Source organism: Silene latifolia, chromosome Y (genome assembly GCF_048544455.1).
Source record: "Silene latifolia isolate original U9 population chromosome Y, ASM4854445v1, whole genome shotgun sequence".
In the NCBI taxonomy this organism is placed as follows: Eukaryota; Viridiplantae; Streptophyta; class Magnoliopsida; order Caryophyllales; family Caryophyllaceae; genus Silene; species Silene latifolia.
Genome location: NC_133538.1, coordinates 325,194,807 through 325,218,276, shown reverse-complemented (window position 1 = coordinate 325,218,276; position 23,470 = coordinate 325,194,807).

The following is a 23,470-nucleotide window of genomic DNA, read 5'->3' as shown; positions in this document are numbered from 1 at the left end:
CTTCCACTTGAGTTCTAATATCAATAATCGACCTTAAATTCACTAATGAACATTAACAATCGGCGGTTCTGACTTCACGGACAGAGCCCAACTCAAGAACAGACGCAGGAAGAGCTGCGCCTCTTCCAGAGGACGCAGTAGATGTTGCGCCTGTTCTGGATTGGCTTCTGTCCCTGAACTCTTTCTCGCTTTGATGTAGCTCCTAATTACATATTAAATCAACTATTAATAGTATTATCACCTCTAATCTGACATATTTTTCATACTTTTATTTCTAATTTATTTCATTCTTTATTTTCCTCATCAAAATCCCGTTTTGAGCGTGCTTTTGACGTAGATCAAATAAGCTTTGTAATCATTGTAATATTTGTAATTTTAATTCTTATTTTTCATTATTTATTATTATTTATGTATGATTTATATTGTATGTCTCACATGTATTTAATCTAACTTCCAACTTTGACCCACATTGTTTGCTATAATACATGTTCACCGACATAGTCTAATTTCACATGCTAGGATTAATCTATGTTTGTTCCATTGCATGAATTACATCGACGATATATCAAGTATGAATATTTTCCCTAATCATTAGTAGAGGCCGCTATCGAGGCGGGCGGGATTAGGTGTTCGAATTAAAAAACTTCCTAATGCGTACCCTCACCCCTTACTCCAGTTATCTCTGGACATCCGTGTCTATTGGAATCTTCGAGAGTCATTCTAGAAATATAATGCTAAGGGTAATGAATTTCTTAGTGTTCATGTCATTACTTTGTGTCTTGACATGGCACGAGGTATTCGAACGGTTTCCAATTTTTCCACAATAAATTGGTGGCGACTCCACAAATGCAGGCTTATTCAACATTTCACCAGTTTCAATGCCTCACCAATCGGTAACGGCCCATGACGTGCTTTGGCAAACCAAGGTTCCGTGGGAGAAGTGCCGCCGCCTCGAAAGCAATGCGCGGGTGCGCGCAGCGCTGGTAGCCCATGTCCACAGTTTGGCGACTCCGCTGGGGATGATAAACTTACGTGTTACCCAGGATGAAACTTGAACAAGGTTAGGGAATAATTTATACGAGACAGTTGTCGGTTTTCATTACTCCGCCTTCTTAGGTCGTTTCATTCGGCCTTCCTAGGCTTAACCCAACCCTTTTGACCAATCGTCCCGTCTGGACGGTACAAATTCTTATCTGGGCCTAAAGATGGATAGAGATTGACGTCAACCATACCACGATGCTTACTCATATTTGTATCACATAGAGCTATCACTACTCGAGGGAATGGACTAGGAACCGACCTTACTGTGGGATTTATCTGTATGCATCCCCTTAATTTTAAGGATTATAACAAAATTCATAATGATGAAACTAGTCATAAAATAAATCGCATAAACAAAATTGTAAAGGATTAATAAATAACCTTCGGTCCTAGAAAAAACGGCCTAAGAACAATATCAAAGTTGATATTCGCCTATCAGTTGCACCCAAGACGATATGAGAAATGCCCTTTGATTATGCTAGAATCGATCCAAAAATTAACTAATTAATTTTTGGGTTTTTGTGTTTTTCTTCTGATGAGATAGAGGCAAGAATGGGAAAAGAATTAGGTTAAGAAAAAAACCCTACTCTCCTCTTATTGTCACCGAAATTAGGGTGAAAGAGGGAGATATTTTTTCTTCTAAATTCGGCCCATCTGACCGAAATTAATAAGGAGTAATATCTCCTTATTTTCGGTTTTGGCAAAAATGTATAAATGTGTTAAATATAAATTGTCATCTAGTGAGGATCGAACCCATGACCTCTTGGTCTGAGTACCCTCACTATTACCACTATGACACATTCATCTTGTTGATATTAAATATAACCGATTACATTTAATTACGAATTAACATATTAATTCGTCCTAGCTAACATTACATACATTTAATTAAATATAACTTATTATATTCAATTTACGAATTGACAGTTAATTCGTCTCAACTAATATTATTTAATCTTCATTAAATAATTGTCTCATCAACACATTGACTAACTGTTTAGTCATATAAGGTATCAATGTGATTACATTTCCATAACCACATCTCTCAAACACATCCTATAGGTGTGACCTTTAGGGACCAGTTGATCACCGCCATCTGTATGATAATAACGTCAAACTCTCTAGCAAGCCAACCGTTATTAGGTAATCGTTAATCAACTGATTAAATACGAAGTATACCCTTGTGAACCTATAAGAGATTTACAAATGTTATCACACTAATTTGTGAAGGACACAAGATCCAACAAACTCCCACTTGTCCTCACAAGTGTATGTGCGATAACCGATACTCATATCCTAAAATTTCTCCCACTCAATGTAAAACAATTTACAAATTCCGTATTCACAAAGGTCGTATTTTACTAGTGATCTGCATCAAGAGTGGTTTCCCCGACTAGAGAGTAACTTAACTGATAAACGAATCAACATTCGAGCATAGCCATGCATTTCAGTTACAACTCCTCGAGTGGCCCTGAGAAATAACTATACCTGATAAGGGTTGGATATTTTCCTCAACTCGAATCATGCAGATGTAAACACAGTATGAAATGACCCAGAAAAAAACTACTTAGCCTAATGTTACGGCAGACCGTGAGAAAGAAACCAATGTCACCCAAAAACTGCCTTAATCTCAAGAGACAGTCGATAGTCAAAAGAATCGACTTTAGGAATACAATGGATGTCCTATCCACGACCTGGCACCGAATGTTTTTAAACATTTAGGACTCCATTACGTTGTCACAAAAATTTGTCCTACGAGGTATCGTTATAATCTCGCATTTGTGATCGATCAGTCAACAGTTTGACTTATGGCTCGTTGAACCCACCATCAATCGACTGCACAATATAATAGCCGGAGTTATCAGCTCACATGGGCGATTACAGACCAAACAAATATATTGTAATTCAGTTCACTTTGTGGCGTTCAATGTTGTCAGTACAATCCACATGAAAAACAAAATATTATAATAAAACGATGAAGTTATAAATATTATATGAAAAAGATAATGTATCAAATCCATAATCAACTAATACAACTCAGGAACACGTTTAATTCCCATGGAAATGACGTGCCCTACATGCTTATCATAATTCAACAGTTTAGTGAGAGGATCCGCGATGTTATTATCCGTCGCAATCTTGTCTATCACTATCTCCTCTTGCTCCACATAATCACGGATCAGGTGAGCTTTCCGATGTACATGTCTAGACTTGTTGCTAGACTTTGGCTCCTTAGTCTGGAAGATGGCACCTCTATTGTCACAATAGATGGTGATCGGGTCATTCGAACTCGGAACTTTTGTAAGTCCTTGTAAGAATTGACGCATCCATATCACTTCCTTAGCTGCCTCCGAAGCGGCATAGTACTCGGATTCAGTAGTAGAATCTGCTACAACACTCTGTTTGGAACTCTTCCAGCTGACTGCAGCACCATTAAGAGTGAATACGAACCCGGACTGAGATTTTGAATCATCTCGATCCGTTTGGAAGCTAGCATCTGCGTAACCGATTGCACATAGCTTAGTATCTCCTCCATAACTCAATACCCAATCCTTAGTCCTCCGTAGGTACTAGAGGATATTTTTAACAGCTATCCAGTGTGTTTCACTTGGATTGCCTTGGTACCGACTCGTCATACTCAATGCATATGCCACGTCTGGCCGTGTGCATATCATGGCATACATGATCGATCCTATTGCAGATGCATAATGAATACGACTCATGCGTTCAACCCCTTCAGGCATCGTAGGTGAATGAGACTTGCTCAACTGCATCCCAGACGTCATTGGAAGGTTCCCCTTCTTGGAGTTGGTCATGCTGAACCTCTCAAGAATCTTATCCAAATAAGACTCCTGACTAAGTGATAACGTCCGTCGTGATCTATCTCGGTAGATACGGATTCCCAAAATGCGCTGTGCCTAACCCAGATCTTTCATCTGGAAAGGGTTCTTCAACCATCCTTTAACCGAAGATAGGAGAGGAATGTCATTCCCAATCAAGAGTATATCATCGACATACAATATTAAGAATACAATCTTGCTCCCACTCGACTTGATGTATAAGCATGGTTCCTCGACCGATCGAGTGAAACCATACTCTTTTATCACCTGGTCGAAACGATGATTCCAACTCTGATAAGCTTGCTTAAGTCCATAAATGGAACGCTTAAGCTTGCATACTTTCTTAGGATGTTCAGGATCTATGAAACCTTCGGGTTGCACCATGTACAACTCTTCCTCCAAATAACCGTTTAAGAAGGCAGTTTTCACATCCATTTGCCAAATTTCATAATCATGAAAAGCGGCAATCGCTAAGATTATTCGAATGGAACATAACATGACTACGGGTGCAAAAATTTCATCATAATGCAATCCGTGCACTTGAGTGAAACCTTTTGCCACAAGTCGTGCCTTATAGGTATCTGGTTGCACGTCTACAGAATGCTTTATTTTGTAAAGCCATTTACACTGTAGAGGTTTTACCTTATTAGGTAAATCAACTAGATCCCATATGTTATTCTCATACATGGAGTCCATCTCGGATTGCATGGCTTCGAGCCATAGCTTTGAGTCGGAACAGGCCATAACACCTTTATAGGTTGCGGGTTCATTACTCTCTAGGAGTAAAACGTCATTCTCCTCGACCATACCAATGTATCTGTCCGGAGGATTAGAGACTCTACCCGACCTCCTAGGTTCCTCAGGAATATTAACCGTGTCATCAGTTGAAGGAACAACTTCCTCCATCCGTTCCTCGGTTGTTGGTTCTGGAATCTCCGGCAGCTCAAAGGTTCTATTAGTCGTCTTGTTCTCGAGAAATTCTTTCTCTAAGAATGTCGCACTAGCCGCAACAAAAACTCGATGTTCGGTAGGCGAATAGAAGTAATGACCAAATGTTCCTTTTGGATAACCTATAAAGTATATCTTGACCGATCGCGGGCCGAGCTTATCCTCGTGTCTCCACTTGACATAAGCCTCGCAACCCCAAACCCGAATAAAGGACAAGTTAGGGACCGTTCCCTTCCACATTTCATATGGAGTCTTGTCGACAGCTTTAGTCGGACTTCGGTTAAGTATAAGAGCAGGTGACAAAAAAGCAAAACCCCATAATGAATCAGGCACTACCGTGTGACTCATCATGGATCGAACCATATCAAGTAAGGTTCGATTTCTCCATTCGGACACACCATTCAATTGAGGTGTTCCAGGTGGAGTTAACTGCAAAACGATTCCACAGTCTTTCAGAAGTTGATCAAACTCATTTGAAAGATATTCGCCACCCCGATCTGAACGGAGTGCTTTAACCTTTCTACCTAGTTGGTTCTGTACCTTGTTTTGGTATTCCTTGAATTTCTCAAAGGACTCACTTTTATGCTTCATTAAGTAGACATATCCGTATCTACTTAAATCGTCCGTGAAAGTGATAAAATATCTATAGCCATCTCTATTGGTAATTGACATAGGTCCACAAACATCAGTATGTATGAGTCCTAATAAGTCACTAGCGCGCATTCCAACACCTTTGAAGGAAATTCGAGTCATCTTGCCAATGAGACATGATTCACACGTGCCATATGTAGAAAAATCGAATGTGGGAATAGTCCCATTATCGATGAGTTTCTTCACGCGTTTCTCATTTATGTGTCCCATTCGACAATGCCATAGATAGGTTTGATCTTTGTCACCAACCTTTATTTTCTTATTATTCATGTGTAATACTTCCGTGGTTTGGTCTAAGATGTAAATTCCATTCATGGAAAGTGCTTTGCCATAAATCATTTCATTGAAAGAGAAAATACAGCTATTATCCTTTATTGAAAATGCAAAACCGTCTTTAGCAAGTACGGAAACTGAAATAATGTTCTTAGACAAACTGGGTACATAGTAACAGTTATATAAAAATAACTCAAAACCACTAGGGAGTTGGATTACGTATGTTCCCTTCGAGACAGCAGCAACTCGTGCTCCATTCCCGACTCGCAGGTCCACATCACCCTTTTCGAGAGGTATGATGTTCTTTAGGCCCTTCAAATGATTACACAGATGAGAACCACAACCAGTATCAAGTACCCAAGTTCTGAAACTTGCATGGTTAGTCTCAATCATATGAATATAAGATGACATACCAACAGGAACTACGCGGCCTGCTTTGATGTCCTCACGGTACACGGGACAATTCCTCCTCCAATGTCCAGTCTTGTGACAATGGTGGCACTCAATGTCACCGCCCTTGCTCTTTGCCTTGCCCTGTGAGCCACTAGTCTCACCAGGCGCACTCTTACCGTTTCCTGGCTTTTTAAACTTTGGCTTACCTACAGCTAGGTCGCCATGAGCCTTGCCCTTACCTTTACCCTTGTTGTAAATCGTGAGAACATCCTGCTTCATGCTCCCACTCAATTTCATATCTTTCTAGGTCTGTACGAGAAGAGAGTGTAGCTCATGAGGACTCTTTTTCAAGATATTCATGTAGTAGTTCCCCCTGAAAAGAACAAAACCATCGTGAAGAGAATGAAGCATTCGGTCTATGACAATGCTCTCACTGATTTTACAATCAAGTGCCTCCAGCTTCTCGACATTCTCAATCATGTGAAGAATGTGTGGGCTAACCGGTTGGCCCTTCTGGAGTTTCGCATCAAAGAAGCGACAGGTATGTTCATAGGTAACGATTCTCGGTGCCTTTGAGAACTCGTTAGTGAGCGTGGTGAAAATCTTGTTTGCACCCTGAGCAATGAAGCGTCTCTGCAAATTGGTTTCCATTGCAAAGATGAGTACGTTCTTTATCGCACCCGCTTCCATAACGAAGTCACTATAAGCAATTGACTCGTTGACTCCTGCATTGGGGCCTGGGTTGACCGGTATTGGCTCAGTTAAGTACTTGAGCTTACCGTCAGCAATGGCAGCATTCCGTAGTGCCGCCTCCCGGTCCGCAAAGTTGGACCCATCATTCTTCAGTCGCGTGGACTGATTCATGTGGTCCATGAAAGCTTTCAGTCAGGACTCGCGTCCAAGTGTGGCACTAGGCATTGGGATTGCGTTATTTCCAGCCATTTAGTTGTAACAGTATTCTCAAAATATACATGTTCTACACTGCGAGAAGAAGAATAAAAAAAATAAGCATGTGCATCGTTTATGATTTTTAAGTCTAATGAACTACTGTCATAACGCGAAGACTCAAAACATTTATACAATTGACCTCCCTCAAGAATTATATAAATGATCCCAAGACTCAATTATCTGCAAATTGATAAGCTAACCTTTTAGCTAATTCTACCGTTAGAATTCTTGGTCGATAAATTTATGTAAATACTATCTTTAGTCCATCATAATCACGAGAAACTCTTCGGACTATGATGTTGAGGTAAACTAAGTCAACACAACTACTTACCCAACGTAGAAGGGGTCATATTATGCCTACCGACGAAGAAGGGATTCATATTGTTTGCCCTTATAAAGACTAATCTTAATTTCCGTTTTAGAGGAAGATCTCATCAACTTAATTTAGATTCATTTTAAGTGAACTAATATCTAGCATGCGAGAATGAATAAGCTAAGGTGATGGCTTTATAAAGTATGTGACATCTGTATGTCCATGAAAACTAACATACAATCTATATGAGTCAATTTTCATACATTTTAGTAGTAGGTGGTTTGGGTTTAGGCGGAATATGATGCATAAACTATCATGTGAATGAAAATCATTATGAATGAAAACGTAAAACAATAAAAGTCCTAGTGTGGCCTATCCTATCAAAATGAACATTAAATACAAGTTTGGAATCCATCCTTGGACCCGAGAAACTTGTCTTGATGTTCCATCTTGATCCATGTAGCGGGAGTGAGCTCCAATCTCCATCTTTAATCTTCTTTTGAAAAATACAATAAATAAAATTTACATAATAAACCTATTTATTACATTCTAATTTCAAAACCCAAAACTAAAGAAAAAATAAAGGAGATTCGAGATCTCATAATTACATAAAAATTATGTTTCCTTCATTACGAAAACATAATTAACTAAGGCCACACTAAGTATTACAAATTACAACCGATTGCAAAAAAAAACGTAAATTAAACCATTCAATCGATTAATTCAACTAAAATAAAATGCATCAACTAAAATAAATTAAATATGCAAGACATAATTCTTTAATTATGTAGATTAATTTTCCAAACCACCTATTTAAAAACAAATTAAGTGACAATTCCTCAATTAATCACATTAATTTCAATCTTAATTCATATTAAACTTGTAATATGAATTTAATCCATCAATATTTTAAACTGCTTTAAAATAATTAGGTATCTCAAAATTGTGAACCGTTTCACAACAATTAATCATACATTGTAAAGGTAATGTATAATTAATATTGGCCAAAACAGACAAAAACAAAATCCTTTTTTTTTTATATGTCTCGGCTAAACCAAGAAAAAAAAAAACAAGCCCCTTTTTTTTCGGCAAAAACAGCAAGAACAAAAAAAACAGCCCGTTTCTCATATTGTTCACGGTTTTTATCTGTAAAAAACCGAAACAAGACAAATTTTTTTTTTTTTTTAAAAAAATTTGTCCTCTGTGAACAGTAACAGGAAAAAAAAATTCTTTTCTCGGATGCTTTTCAAATCGGCATAAACAAAAACAGCCGCAAAAAACTTTAATCGGTTTTTCAGAAAAAACCGAAAGAAAAAAAAACAGATTTTTTTTTTTAATAATAATACTGTTCATCCGTGAACAGTAACGTAACGGAAGGAAAAAAAAATCCACGGCTAAAAAAAATCCAGCCGATTATATATTTTTTTCGCAAACCCTAATTATTGTTTACAAACAATTTTATGAAAATCGTCAAAATTAAAATTCGTGGCCTTGGCTCTGGTACCACTTGTGGGATTTATCTGTATGCATCCCCTTAATTTTAAAGATTATAACGAAATTCATAATGATGAAACTAGTCATAAAATAAATTGCATAAACAAAATTGTAAAGGATTAAGAAATAACCTTCGGTCCTAGCAAAAACGGCCTAAGAACAATAACAAAGTTGATATTCGCCTATCAGTTGCACCCAAGACGATATGAGAAATGCCCTTTGATTATGCTAGAATCGATCCAAAAATTAACTAATTAATTTTTAGGTTTTTGTGTTTTTCTTCTGATGAGATGGAGGCAAGAATGGGAAAAGAATTAGGTTAAGAAAAAAACCCTACTCTCCTCTTATTGTCACCGAAATTAGGGTGAAAGAGGGAGATATTTTTTCTTCTAAATTCGGCCCATCTGACCGAAATTAATAAGGAGTAATATCTCCTTATTTTCGGTTTTGGCAAAAATGTATAAATGTGTTAAATATAAATTGTCATCTAGTGAGGATCGAACCTATGACCTCTTGGTTTGAGTACCCTCACTATTACCACTATGACACATTCATCTTGTTGATATTAAATATAACCGATTACATTTAATTACGAATTAACATATTAATTCGTCCTAGCTAACATTACATACATTTAATTAAATATAACTTATTATATTCAATTTACGAATTGACAGTTAATTCGTCTCAACTAATATTATTTAATCTTCATTAAATAATTGTCTCATCAACACATTGACTAACTGTTTAGTCATATAAGGCATCAATGTGATTACATTTCCATAACCACATCTCTCAAACACATCCTATAGGTGTGACCTTTAGGGACCAGTTGATCACCGCCATCTGTATGATAATAACGTCAAACTCTCTAGCAAGCCACCCGTTATTAGGTAATCGTTAATCAACTGATTAAATACGAAGTATACCCTTGTGAACCTATAAGAGATTTACAAATGTTATCACACTAATTTGTGGAGGACACAAGCTCCAACACTTACTCATGTTTGGCAAGGACCTCTCCACAGACCAGGGTTTGATTGCTTGGTATGGCAACCCACCTTTTAAGCCGAAACCCTTTAAATGCACTCAACATACCGTTATAATGCCCATATGTATGTTTGTACCATATACGTGATCACCATTTTGTAAACAAAACCATGATGAAATTTTGTAAAATAAAATCCTTTTCAAAATGTAAATATTTTCGAAAATGGCCTAAAATAGCGCAAAATAAGCCGAAACTCTGTCCAAATGTCAAGTCAAAATTCGGGCCTCAAACCCATTTCAAACCTCACTTCGAGTCAGGACTCCTACCACTACACTACAGTTGTCTAGGGCAAACATTTCAAAATTTGTCATTTTCAAACCTCAATTGACACAGTAGCACACGCCCACTTCACGAGTCGAGTCTTTTTGAGTAAGTGTGCGAAAATGGTCGATCGTGTTTTGAATCGTCGTCGATCTCTTATCCTCAGTTCCAAAATGGTGGGAACTAGTCACGAAAGCGTTAATGGTCAACCCCAGCCGTCCGTAAATGGTAATGATCAAATCCTAGCTGCACTCATTCCTCTCCAAACAAGCCAAGACCAAGCTTATGCTCGCCTTAATGCCATTGAAGGTCGAATTGTCGATGTAGAAGCTAGACTTCCTCCTGCAGAGGATGCCATTCCCAACATGGTCATACAGGATAATATTCCACTCTTTGTTGGACAACCAGAAGTCAATCTTCCACCAGGACCTACTGAAGTTGAAAAGCAACTCCAATATTTGGAGGAGCAACTAATGTACCTCAAGGGAGATGCATCTACAAGGAAAACAATCGCAAGTATGAGGCGGTAAACGCTCAACTGCTAACTTACTTCAACATGATTAACATCCCGAAGTTTAAGGGGCATGAAAACCCGTTGAACCATATTCGTGCCTTCGAAGATTATATGTCTATCAAAGGCATCAAGCCAGAGATGTTCCTAAGGATATTTCCTTCATCTCTCGATACTATTCCTAAACAATGGTTCTACTCTTTGGAACACAAGAAAATTTCTACTTGGGATGATGCTGCAATTGAGTTCACCAAACAGTATGCAGATAATGCTGAAATTCAAGTCAATATGCGTACTCTAGAAGTTCTTACCCAAAATGAGAAAGAAGGATTCACCGACTTCCTAAGTAGGTGGCGAAAGACTAGCACACAACTCGTCGAATGCCCAGACGAGGCTACTCTTGTTGAAAAGTTCGTGGACAACTTAAGGCCAATCTATACGAACCACCTAAGATACCAAAACATAAAGTCTTTCAAAGACTTAATTGTATTAGGCACAAGAATTAAAGACGACATTCGTAAAGGACTCTTGTCCAAAACGGTAGGTCGCGGATATCAAGCACAATGAGTCATTCTTATGGCTTCACTAACAAGACCGACAAGGTCAACCTTGTCGAATCATCTACTAAGAAGTATGGCCCACAGAGGAAGTTCACCAACGTTGGTGACTCATACTCCAACGCTCTAAAAAGACTGATGAAACAAGGTAAGCTCCAACCTATAGGACCTACACCTGACCCAGAGAAGAAGTTTAAGTTCTGGGATGAGAATTCCTACTGCGAGTACCATAGAGGCAAAGGACATGATACAGAGAAATGTTTCAAATTAAAACATGCCATTCATGATATGATTAAGGATGGGCGCCTGCCTATACCTCCTGCAAGTAAACCTAATAATACTCAGAATCCACTTGCAATTTTAATGATTATAGATGAGTAATCCACCTTGGATTGTTCACACCTCATTTCTCTAGCTGAAGACGAGGTCAATACGCTAAAAAATGAGGAGAGTTATTCCACCATCTCCCCTACTATCATTGATTTTATCGCATGGGCAAAGAGTGTGAGTAGACAAGTTTCAAAGCTAGAAGCTGTAGTGGTATCCCTACGCAGTCCAAGCACTATACATAGGGAAAACAGACCAGTGGTTACAATTTTGTCTCAAGAATACACAATACAAGAAGTGATCGCAGTGACCGACGATCTAGTCGAGCAAATAATCAGCCTAGAAGCTGAAATCATAAGCTTAAGAGAGCTTAGTATCGTCAATGGAGTTTGGGAGGATGACGATGAAGATGTTTACCTCACAATATATCCTCTAGCCAAGGCTAATGAAGATCAAGATGTGGACCACCTTACCCGTTCAGGACGTCCATATCAAAATGTCACTCAAACCAATGGTCCAGTTACTACTAATACCAATGTCATCGCACCAAACGATGGTGAAGATATTTCTCCTTACCATTTATTGAAGCAACTTCAAAAGACAAAGGCTGATCTTTCAATCTAGCAACTAGTTGCAAGATCATTTCCCCATCATCAGGCGTTACTACAAGCATTGGCCAAATTGAACGTAGCACATAACTCTACACCTGACGACATCGTCAACCTAGTCTTCCGAGAGTCAATCAAGCTAAGTAACCCAGTTACTTTCTCAGATGAGGATTTGCCTCCCTTTGTTGTCACTCATAACCTTGCTCTATACATTACGGTCACATGCTTGAAGAAAAATGTACCCATGACTTTGGTGGATGATAGCTCCGCATTCAATGTCATACCACTAAAAACAGCATACAATTTAGGCATGAAAGAATCAAACTAGACTCCTACTAGCCAAGGCGTTCGGGAGTACGATGGAACGCGATGTAAAGTAGTGGGGTTAGTTAACCTTATGGTGGCCACTGGGCCAATCGAGCGAAAGGTTAATTTCCAGATAGTGGATATAGAGGCATCTTTCAATATACTTTTGGGTAGGCCCTGGATTCACGCTTCCAAAGCAGTAACATCCACCTTACACCATAAAATCAAGATCCCTATAGTTGGCAAGGTAGTGACGATCACTTCGTCACCTATCAAAGCTGTAATAGAGAAAATGTCAAGCAACCAAGTAATTGTAGATCCAGTGTATGAGCTTGGAGGGTATCAAATCATAAACCTTATAGAGAGCGAGCTGGCTCCCTTATATTTCGATCCATACTCCAACTTAGTGGTCAACCACATGCCCAAGTCCCAGGGATACTTCCCAGGAATGCCGTTAAACCCTATCAGGGAGAGTACCTTTGCACCTATTAAGGAATGTGACTCCCAAAAGATACCACTAGGCTTGGGGGTACAAACCCACAAAAGCTGAAACTCTAGAAATGCTTACTCAAGTTCGGAATCGCAAGAATAAGGGAATCCAAATGCAACCCTATTTCCCTATATTAAATGGTTACTTCGTCAGAGAAGGGGACTGTAAAAATTTTTATGCACTTCCTGAATCATGGATATAGAAAAGCATTCAACTAGCTGGAATCGAGGTCTTCCACGATTGCTACTTCATTCCTCCAGAAACGGCTCCTACCGTCAAAGCTCTTCAGACACCTTGTCTCGACGAACAGGCTGTTAGCCTTCTATTTTGAGAGGATCGATTCGTCAGGGCAGCACATTATGAGATTATTACCATGATACTTCAAGACGACCATTTCAACCCTACAACATTGATCACAGACACCAACTCAAACCAGCAAAAAGGATGGAGAAAGTCGATCAAATGGACCAACAATCAAGGAAAGCTCTTAAAGGTCACTACTGGAGAAGGAGAGATGTTCAAAGGAGAACTCGAGGACGATGAATTTGATGGAAATCATATTTTGAATATCACATATTTTGGTTTGAATTTTTAGTCATAAAAACTTAAAGATCTTATGCATGCAAAACTAGAAAAATATAAGGAAAAATTGTTTCATACCATATGAATATTTCGGCCATTATGGGCACCAACAAGATCTCCTACTTGTTAGTTCTTGAGCTATAATGAATATTAGGATGATCCTCCATAATCCCAAAGTAGAGATTCTCCTCTTGATTGCACCCAAGATTATCCCTTATCCCCACTAAATAATATTAGCTAGATATTAGTTTAGTAGTTTACCTTAAAATTGAGTACTAACACTCATATATTACATTAATAATTTTAGTAATCTTTCATGAACAATTTGAATCAAAAATCTCATGTTTTGATGAAGAAAATGATGAACATGTGAGAGAAGATGATATTTTTGCATGTGTATGAATACAAGTAAAATAAGAGAATAAAATTCTCTCTCTCTTCTTACAAAACTGGTGGAGGAGTATATTAAGACCATTGCATGGTCTTTTCTTTTACTTTTGTTCTTATTAAGTAAAGTAGGTGTAAGACTACCCTACATTATAGGTAATCATAGTGTTTTATTTATCCATTAAACAAAACACCCACTCACCCATACTACCTCCAATATTTCGGTCCATGTACCATAAAATGGACTACCATTTTATTTTGTCAATTTGTCATTTGTCACACAATATGTCACATGTAGTATGCTACATGTTATTAATTAATTTTAATGTACATTTATCACATAAATATTATTTTATAAATTAATTAAATTACATTTAACAAATTGACTAGTGATACTTGATCACATAAATAAAATGGGTCATTTAAATATAATTCACAACATCTTGTAATTATAATTAACCATTCATCATCATCTCTATTGTTTCACAAACAATAAACAATTTTAGTAATAAAATATTTCAATTACTAAAATAAATCTTATTTAATCCCATTACAATAAGATATCAATATTCTCTCTCACAAATGTATTGTTCAATTTTAAGGAATTGATCAACTTGTATCGTCATACAATTAATCAACTTTACAGATAAGGGCATCATCCTTTAGGTGTGACCTTAAGGGATCAACTGACCACCACCGTCCCACGACAGTAACGTCAAACTCTAGCAAGCCAATCGTTACCGATTAATGTTGATCAATTGACTATAAAATGAATCATCCCTTACGTATTCTTAAAATGAGATTTAAACATGTGATCAATATGATCGACAATTGTGATCGCATTATTGTCGGAGGACACATATTCCAACAATCTCCCACTTGTCCTCGACAAGTTTGCGCCACCAATTCTCTTGTCCTATTACTATCTCCCACTCAATGCAAGGTGTCTTTCGGGTCGTACTTTCAAGTGATCATATCGAGAGTGGTTTCCTCGATCTGGAGAATAACTGATTGATCGGATTATCTACCATAGATACCTTCCGAGCGTGGCCACGCATTTCCAGTTCATTACTCCTCGAGTGGCCCTGAGATATTGTTTTAACCCTGACAAAGGGGTGGACAATTCCTATCACACTATTCCCTTCGACTAGCCACAGCCATCATAACCCAAAATATGCCCATTTGACCCCATTTACGAAGGTCGTAGTAACATAAATCAAAGTTAATCTGAAACTGTGCCATCTTAGGCGAACAGTCTTTAGTCAAAAGAATCGGCTCATTTGAATACTATAGTAGCTCTCGCCACGACCAGGCTTTATAAATTTGCCAGAACTCTATAAGCAGTCACTGCCCGACAAAGTGTTCCTAACAGTCAGTCTATGTGATCGACTAGTCATCTCACATGACTCTATGGCACTTGAACTTGCCATCAATCGCATCACACTCTAGTCACTTCGAGACGTCACCTCATACAAGTGACTATGGGAGAATACCATGTTAATCCGGGTTCACTTTAACGGGGTTCAATATTGTCTCTACAACCCGTTTGGATGTAACAAGGTATAAAAGGAGTTTTCAGATTTTATAAACTCGAACGACAAATGTGATTATCACATATGAATAGTCAATACCTGATTACTATTTCATATTCTATAATCTAATTTGATCTTGTATGTAGTTAATCTCAATCCAATTGAAATGACATGTGTGGACAAGGCCCTCGGGAACTGCGTCCGCGGGATCCACACCAGGCATAATCGACTCGAGGTTCTTTCGAATCGAATTAAGACATATTAGAGTCGCCACCAAGTTTTTTGGGAACTTGGAACCGTTCAAGTCAACTTTACACCTTTCATCGAAAAGCATAAAGCCAATCGACTACGAGTGATTAAAGATAAAGACTTGTACCCTATATCACTCGATTTGAATGACTCTCGTAATCCAATGGTATTTAGACGGATCCACAAACCATAGATCTTGAGTAAGGGGTGAGGGTACGTGTTGGGAAGCCCATAAGGACACCCAACCCCGCCCGTCAATAACGGCCTCTACTAAGTCAAGTGTCGGATTTCAAACAAGGTCATAGCTACTACGATGTATGATATGCAAACGTTGTTTTAACCCTATCATGTGACAACAATTTCTATGTCGTTTTAGATGCAACTAAACTAACTTTGTCAAAGTTGTAATTTAGCATGTGGGTTGATTAATCTAACAACATACAAAACAAAGCAAACAAGGCTTAAGGGGGAATGGGGGAGCCGTTGGGATCTACCTATTACAAACCAGGAATTTCATGCCGACACAACGATAAATAAATTACAACTCGATCTAATTACAATTGCTACATACAACTCAAAACACGACACAAAACACACGGCCATTGGGCCTTGAAAACCGTGCACATGAGGGTGGCCCACGGCTCACATGACCCACGGTCCTTGGGTCACTCCTCGTAATGCGTGCTCGCGCTTAATCTCATCGAATTAGACATAAGGCTACGCACCAAAGCATGCATTAGCATAAACCGGGCCATGTTGCTTTAGACAACATGCGGTTTACTACGCTCCTACAAGCATTGGGGAACAACCGTCTAACCAAACAAGACTAAGGTTTTTTGAAAAGGTTTTGACTCAATAAAAGAAAACCAACTTGAAAGGTTACAACTCGATAAACAAACGATAAATTACAAACAATGAGATAACGAGAAAACAAACGGTATAAAAACAAAACGAGAAAGGTAAAGAAAACGGCCACCTCACGGCCCAAACCAACGGCCACCCTTACGGCCAAGACGAGGCCAACCTAGTTCCTAAGTTAGATTCATTGGTTAGATCGAATGATTGCAAAAAGGGATAGGAAACAAGTTAGAAAACGAGTTAAAAAACGGTGTTGATTGATTGTCGCTTTGAGGGTGCATTCTACACGGCCTAAAGGGTCTAATTAGGTCAAATTCGCTAATTAATTTAACTCATCGAGTGTCAATAAGAAGGTGCTAATCACGCACTCTTATACTAGCGAGAAATTAGGTGAAAGAGAGAGATGCATTCAATTATTTACAGAATCGTCGATTGATTTTATAACTTACGTCGAAGCCACCTATCGTGTCTAATTAGATTATTAAATTAAATTAATGTCATCTAAATACGTCATAGGTTAACAATCAGAGGTTAAACTAACATACAACGGGTCCTAGGGTATGTCGACTTGGCCGAAACAGTAAAGGGGTCGAAAGCGATGAAAGTTAGACAACTCGTTTTATTTATGCCCTACCTTGAACACGAGGATATGTAAATGAGACGGGGGTGTAAGACCGACAGAAGTAGCGGTTTCTTTTCCCATCTCAAGTCAACGCGGGTGTTCATGGTGGTACTTTAACTCATACTCGGACTAACTAGTTTCATAGTTAATTTAAAACAAACGATAAACAAAACGAAAACAAACAAAAAACAAACTATAAAAAAGGCATAAAAAAAACGAAATAAAAAAAGGAGAGAGAAGGGGATTTGATGCACCCTCAACCTACATGTATCGTTGACACCGTCTTGGGTCGTAATCGATGGTAGATTTTATCTCGAGAGGCCGTCGTCGACGAAGAATAAAGCAAACACGCGTTTTGGAAAGTTTCTGGACAGCGATTTTAAAACAGTGATATCTCCCTCGTTTCACGACGAAAATTTGATCCGAAAGATGTTTTGGAAACTAGAAAGAGAGGAGAACAAGGATATTAAAGCAACCCCTGCTCGTTTTGGGTTAATGGGCACGAAAAACGAGCACAAACAGAACTGGACAGACAAGAAGAAACCGCGAAAACAGAGTGTTATTTCACTCTGTTTTTCGAGGGATTTCGTGTACTCTCAAGGGCAATTTGGCTCGTAATTCTTTGTCTAATATGTATATGGATGTTATGTGGTTAATTAGGAACAAGAAACTCGAGTTTTTATGGAGGTTTGATGGAGGAACGAATGGGTTTTCGAAGAGGACACACAAACAGTTTCAGTTTGTGTGTCGGTTTTGTTTAGGGTTTTGAAGGATGTTTAGGGTTTGTTTCTGAGGTTTAAAGCTTGTATGTGATACTTGGATGTATGGAGAACTTAGAGGAATGAATGTATGGTAAAGGGGTGGTATTTATAAGGAGTTAAAATAGGTTAAAAGAGAGGAGGAGGCAGTCGGGCTCAATCCCGTATGGCTGCTGTCCATCGGTTTTTGTGAGGGTTTGAGGGGGGTTTTCTTGGTGATTAAGCTAGGATAATATGGGTAGGATACTAGGGTATGGGTTAGGGTTAATGGGTACGGGTCTTGGTAGTGTTTGGAGCGGGTTTGGGCTCGAGAATTGGCTCGCAAAAACAGGGGGCTCGGTTTATGCGTGGGCTGCTTGTGAGGGGTTTGGGACGAGGATTTGGGCCATGGTATGGGGGTTCGAACATGGGTGGATGGGTATTGGTCTAGGTGGGTTAATGTACTCGAGATTCGTGCCAATTCGCAAAGGAAACGGGCTCAAAAACCGAGCTAAAAACGAGCTCAAAAACAAGTTTTCAAAACGAGTTATCTTCGCTTTTCAAATCGATTTTTCAAATCAATTAATAAATTGAAATAAATGACTTTTCAAATCAAACATTCTCATAAAATGATTTTTCAAATCAAATATTTATTTTATTTTCAATAAAATAAACTTAAGAAAATAAATTCAAAATAAAACTTTAATTTAAATATCATTTAAATTAAATGAATAATGAATTCACTTAAAAAACACATTAATTTTAAATATCATTTAAAATAACAAAATGAACTTACTAAAAACATTAATTTAAATATCATTTAAATTAACAGAATGAATTCACTAAAAACATCAATTTAAATATCATTTAAATTAATAAAATACTTCATCGACGACGCCCATTCTACCTCGTAAAACGAGCTCCAAATAATGACAATGACAACTAAAGAATACATGTGTCCTATCATCATCGGGTGTTTGTCGGGTTCTCTATAAATTCCAATATCGACGGATACGGGTATCTACAGAGCCCCCACTTTGACTGAGGCTTGGACAAGGCGAAAGTCAAAGTATACCCCAGGTCCCTCTCGACCTGAGGATTCTTCGGGTCGTTTATAGTCCATTAGACTTGCGTATATAAGCTCGCCAGCCATAAGAAGAGATCATACCTGAAACTTCGTTGGGGATTGACTCTTGCTTCTGTTGCGTCAAATTGTCATCATTGGTCGTCGACCCATAAATTGCATATATGGTGGATTGAGCCTTATCCTTAGGCGCCTACGTATCCGTTTCTGACGGAATCAAACCGCGTCGTAGTTCGGTTAAGAATCTGCGACACATGCCCAAAGTTTATCATCTGCGGCATTTGTCCAAAATTCATCATCTGCGACATTTGCCCAAAATTTATCATCTGCTAAAGCACTTGTCCGAATGGGACGGGACTTTCAAGGAGGTTGCCGCCGCTTTCATCATTTGCTTTCAGCTACGGAATTCTTCCATTTCTTACTCTTATAATTGAATTGAATTCTTGGTGGATGTCATCCTTTACATCTTGATAATGGTCTCTGAAGCCAACGCTTCGTAGCCCCATTCAGAATGGCTCTAAAGTCGAAGACTTTAGAGCCCCGATTGAAGCATATCCTGCTACATTTGAAACACAAAAACGTACTAGCAATAATCATCACATAAGCACATTTGGATCATCGATCTTGAAATTGGATTATTTGAAATACTGGGTCATCGACCCGAAAATTGAATTTGAAAATTTTGAATAATTGGGCCATCGACCCGACGTTTGAATTTGACATCACTTGGAATGTCGGGCCATCGACCCTTCGAAATTGAATTTGAAAATTTTGAATGATTGGGCCATCGACCCGAAAATTGAATTTGAAAATTTTGAATGATTGGGCCATCGACCCGAAAATTGAATTTTGAATTTTTGAATTTCGAAGGATTGGATCATCGACCCACAAGGATTCCACTACTTGGATCATCTATCCATAATTCGCAAAAAGTTTTTTTGAAATTTTGAAATTTTGAAATTTTTGAAATCGAACCTTGACGGGTGAGCATGAAATACGACTCGAACGAGTCTGTTTTGAAATCGAACCTTGACGGGTGAGCATGAAATACGACTCGGACACTCTGTATGACTCGTAAACCACGTGGGCGTAGCCCGCTACCGTAAAACAAAAAGGAAAATAAAACCGTAAGTGTGCATGGGTTTTAGTTCAAGTATTGACTCGTTGAGGGTAGAAATGTAAATTGGCCGTTCTGGCGCCAAAAGATGGCAAATGAGAATCACAAGGTCGTCGGACTTGGGACGAAGATTTCGTATGGCATGGGCGTGCTCCCGAGGGCACATGGGAATCAAGATCACTTGCCATTGACAGGATGGATTAAACTCACGGAGCAACAACGTTGGCTTCGCCCAGACACTAAACACATGTTGATTTTATGAGAACACTTAGACATCACACATCATTTTTGTTGGGAACATTCTGTCACTCTTCTCCTCGCCTCCTTTCTTTTCAGCGAGTTTTCATCATTTCTTGCCACCGCCTTCTTTCTTTTCAGCGGGCTTTTACTATTTTTCTTCCACGCCTTCTTTCTTTTCAGCGGGTTTTTCATATTTTCTGTTCCCAACACAAACCCACGTCTATATGACTCAGCATCTTTGCCTAAACCGTTAGATAAAGCTCATTCCGAGACTTAACACTACTTATCTGAACCTATATCCTCATCCTAGCCTACATCGAGTGCTTAGACCGACTCAAACAAAGGTGGCTTCATTTGGACTTGGTTAAGACCCGTAAGAAACCGAAAAGATGACAACTTGGTTGATGAGTGGATTGAATCCCTTATTCTGAAGGACTGCCTACGTATTCGCGTGGAGCGAAATCAAATCCGACGTAGTTCGATCCAGGTGCATTAAAGTGGCATTTTAATTGTGTGTATACACTCGAAGGTTTCACCTAAGGTATCATGTCATATCCCATTCTAGCCTGTAAAGTACCGTTAAATCCCGTGTTTGGGGTTAGGTGTAAAAGGCTTGGATCTTTTGGGATGTGGAGCTTGGTAATAACAAGTTGGAATGGTTAACCATCATTCTGAAGGTTTGTTTTGTGGTGCTAAGGCCAAGGGCTATGGTTGCTGATGTGGTTGGAATGGGTGTCTCGGGTTTGATGAACCACGAGTGCAAATGGGTTGAAAAATGATGTGGGTTCAAATTTCCATGTCCGGACCCTAAAAAATTTGGGTGTAACAAAGACAAGCGGAATGATTCTCAAAATTCGACTATCCCCTTGAATCGTCTCGGGGAAGGACTTAGAGGGTAAAGAGGTTACTACTTAAGCTTTTGGGCTTCGCCCATTGAACTTCAACTATGGGTACTTGACTCGACTTCTGTAACTTCGACATTCAACCAAAAACCTTTTGCAATAACTTCAGCATCTTTTTTTTTCTTTTTTTCTTTTTCTTTCATCTTTTTTCATTTTTCTTTTTTTTCTTTTTTTTTCATTTTTCCAATTTTTCTCTTCTTCTCATTTTTTCATTCTTTTTCACCTTTTTTTTCTCTCTTTGAAAATGATCTTCTATTCATTCTCTCAGTCATAAATGGATACACCTTGAAAACTGGGCTTCGCCAACTAATTTGGGTAAGAACTAACAATTCCTTGTTAGAACGGGTTGGTTTCTTCTCTCTTAGAGATGGGATGATTTTGTTGGGGAAAAGGCTTGCCTTCCATCATCGATAGGGGAAACAAGGAGCTAGTCCGGGTTTGTCATAGAATCATCTAAAAGCTTGTCACAAACATTGGTTCGGATGGAGGTTTTCTACCACGGACATGGAATAGGTAAAAGAATCAAACACGGGATCCTAATGTACCTTAAATTTTGAAACAGGACATATTTCTACCCCAAGGATTCCTTTGAGTGTGTTGTGCATTTTATCATGTTTCGGAATGATTGAGGATTGGAAACAAGACATATTGGGAAACGAAAGCGCAACCTTTTATTGGAATGGCAAAAAGCTTAACAGACTCGAAAGAACGATTCCTAGGACACACCCTAGGTCATCGCGGGACAAACGACTCAACTTCAAGAAAGGAAAGTCCTAGACTCGACTCGACTAAGAAAAGAAAACAGATCCCGACTCATAATTTTTCAAAACTGGTCTTGAGCTTTCCCTTGTTCATTTGTCACTTAGATGCTCGACTCTTGTCCTTGATCTCTTTGATGGTCGGCCTCCATCCCGAGGTAGTCCTCTGAGGATCTACGCCAACGATGAAGGTTGGTGAATCGAATTGTCTTTTATTAACTTCGTTAATAAGAGGAGTACATTCTAGAGCAAGACTCGCGACTTGAATTTCATTCTTCGGGTTTGGCAAGAATTCAGAGCAATCCAAAAATATTTTCCCGATAAACACCCCTTTCAAGTGACATGGGCGGATAAGATGGGAATAATCGACATTGTCTTCGACGGAAACAAAGTTGGCGTGATCGCCAAATGGATTGGTGATGTTATTGGGTTTTATGGTTGGGATTGGGAGCGTTCCGTTCTCAATCATGTCTTGAATTTCGTGTTTCGATCGATAACACCTTTCGAGTATCATGGCCTTTCCCTTGATGAAAGGCACAAAGAGGGCATTCGGTTTATACCATTTACCTTGTTGATCAGCGGGAGGGTCCGGAGTTGGACCAATAGGCTTCAGCTTTCCTTGGGCTATGAGCCTTTGGAGAGCGTATGTATAAGTGCATCCGATATCGGTGAATGCCCTAGGTGTTTGGCGTTACGACTTCTTCGATTGCCCTTCTAAGAGATTGATGGCTTCATCAATATGGGTCGTTGCTGGGGCCTTGGCCTTAGACGATGAGGCCCCTTGGTACCCTTTCGGCTTTTCAGCCTCTGCCCTTATGACATCATCTTCTACCTTTATCCCGATTCTTATCAATTCTTTGAAAGAGCCAAAATTGGTATTTCGAGCATTACGGTAAACAGTCGTAGATTCTTTACGAACTTATCTACCATTTCAACTTCGTCGGGCTTCTTAGCTAGTTTTACGCTTTCAGCGCGCCATCTTGCGAGGAATTCAGTAAAGCCCTCTTTCTCCTTTTGTGTCATAACCTCCAAAGTTCTTATGTTGGTTTGAATCTCAACATTATCAGCATAGTGCTTACAGAACTCCACCGTAATATCTTAGAAAGTGGGGAAGTTCTTAAGGTCAAGATTGTAGAACCAAGCCTTTGGGTATTCTCCCAGAGATTGGGCGAAAATTTGAGAGAGCATATCGCAGTACTCCCTTGGTGCCAAGTACCCTTTATAGGCCTTAACATGGTGGTGGATCTTGGTGCCCTTGAACTTTGGGATGTCAGTGAGTACCATGTTCGTGGGCAACTTGTCCTGAACTGGGGCATAGGCCCTAGCATTCTCATAGTGAATGTTCTTCCCCTGGGAGAGCTTCAAACGGTCCTCGATGAACTTGAACCGT